The sequence below is a fragment of the Otolemur garnettii genome, unplaced genomic scaffold (assembly GCF_000181295.1).
Source record: "Otolemur garnettii isolate 467f Iridium unplaced genomic scaffold, OtoGar3 scaffold00012, whole genome shotgun sequence".
Classification (NCBI taxonomy): domain Eukaryota; kingdom Metazoa; phylum Chordata; class Mammalia; order Primates; family Galagidae; genus Otolemur; species Otolemur garnettii.
This window is the reverse complement of record NW_003852407.1, coordinates 2,610,763-2,612,712: the sequence shown is the minus strand read 5'-3', so window position 1 is coordinate 2,612,712 and position 1,950 is coordinate 2,610,763. Positions and strand designations below refer to the sequence as shown.

The following is a 1,950-nucleotide window of genomic DNA, read 5'->3' as shown; positions in this document are numbered from 1 at the left end:
GGTGTCAGCTAAGAAAGTTCAAGTTTGCTTAACCGAAGTGACATACCTTGGGTACCACTTGTCAAGAGGCCAACGTACCTTGACCAGTGACAAAAAACAAGTGATTCTCCAGATCCCGACACCATGGGCAAGTCCAGGAATTCCTGGGGGCAGCCATTTATAGATCCCAGGCTTTGCCAAGATTGCAAAGTCCTTGTATGCTGCCACAGCCAGCGATGGGCCCATAACTTGGACTAACATAGAAGATCAGGCTTTTAAAGCTGTAAGGCAGGCTCCTGTCACAGCACCACCATTAGCACTCCCAAACATCACAAAGCCATTCCACCTATTTGTTCATGAAGTGAAAGGCACAGCTAAAAATACAAAAGATCTAGAAGCCCCCCAAAAGAGCAAGAGGGTGGTTGCAACTTCTAGATGGCCAGATCTGCCTATCAGACCCCGTAAGAGGAGGTAATTACAACAACAACAGTCAGCAACTCACCTGAGGCAAGAAAATGCAAGAACTCTTGTGACCAAAATACCCATTTAAAGGTATGGCAGAAGCCATCTGGTCAACTGCCTCTCGGTGTGCAGCATGTGAAAAGGTGAATGCCAAAGCCAACGGAGGCTTCCACTGGAAATCTTCCTCAGAGGACATAAGCCGGGACAAAGTTGAGAAGTCAACTTTACTGAAAGCAGCCAGCCAGCAAAGAGTATGAATACCTTCTTGTGCCAATAGACACATTCTTAGGGTGGGTAGAAGCCTTCCCCACCAGAAATGAAACTACTTTAACTACTGCCAAAAAATTCTTAAATGAAATCATTCCTACGTAGGGACTGCCCCTTTCTATTGGCTCTAATAATGGGCTGGCTTTCAATTCTGCCATAACCAGGCCATTAGTAAAGCTTTAGAAATTCAGTAGAAACTCCACTGTGCCTATCAGCCCCAAAGTTCAGGCCAGGTAGAAAGAATGAATCAGACCCTAAAAGAAACTTTAACCAAACTATTGAAGAGACTAGTGAAAAGTTAGCTCCCCTTGTGGTCCTACGTGCTAGTATACTCCCTACCAGGCAGGTTTTACTCCCCATGAGATCATGTATGGTAGACCCCCTCCTTGCTCCCCCATATCATGATCCCCAGATAGCAGACATAACTAACCACTTGCTTGGAAGTATCTCCAGTCTCCTTCCCAGGTCCTGAAAGATCTTCACTCCCAGATTCCAGACTTATCCAGATCCTAAGCCTTCTGGTGAGGAACCCAAAACTGCTTTCCAGCTTGGTGACCAAGTCTATATCAAGTCCTTCCAGAAGGAAGGACTGACCCCACAGGGGAAAGGCCCATTCACTGTCATCCTCACCACCCTAACCACTGTGAAAGTCCATGGCCAGATGGCATGGATCCACCACCCCCGGTGAAAAAAGCAGAAGTGGACATTGGAGTCTCCTGGACTGTGGTGCCTGGAGAAGGTTCTCTCAAGCTAAGACTGTTAAAATCTTGATTTCCTCTCTCTGTGTTCTCTCAGTTTTAAAATTCCTTCCCCATCCCCTCACTTCCACCTCCTCATACTCTTGTACTGTCAGAGGAGAGAGGGAAAGTAGTAACAAATATATCCTGGGAAAAAATGTTAAAATCAAGGACCCTCAAGCCCTGCCTTCCACTTTGACCTATGCAGGCTGTTCAGCCCATACCAAGGCACCCACACAAAGGAGCTGGTGTTAAATGTCTTGTGGCGACAGATGCCAAAAACACAGGTGTAGAACAACATGACTTGAATGAAGAGTACAAATCAGTGGCTTCAATCTTAATAATACCAAGAATGTGGCTAGGCACCTGTGGCTCAAGCAGCTAAGCTGCCAGTCACATACACCTGCGCTGGCGGGTTCAAATCCAGCCGGGGCCCACCAAACAACAATGATGGCTGCAACCAAAAAAAAAAATAGCCAGGCGTTGTGGCAGGCCCTGTAGTCCC

The 1,950-nt window shown here is 46.8% G+C and overlaps 1 protein-coding gene across 3 annotated transcripts in view; it reads right to left on the bottom strand.

Annotated features, from left to right (window-relative positions):
- The window catches only part of MRO (maestro), an 18,988-nt gene that overhangs the window by 10,801 nt on the left and 6,237 nt on the right, over positions 1–1,950 (bottom strand). Inside the window, exon 1 of one of the 3 annotated variants that reach the window (XM_023510266.1) lies at positions 1,139–1,374. The exons of the other annotated variants lie outside the window; for them this stretch is intronic. The gene's annotated coding sequence lies outside the window, so the exon portion shown is untranslated. Of the gene's footprint in view, positions 1–1,138; positions 1,375–1,950 lie in introns of those variants that run through there. 3 annotated transcript variants of the gene reach the window in all.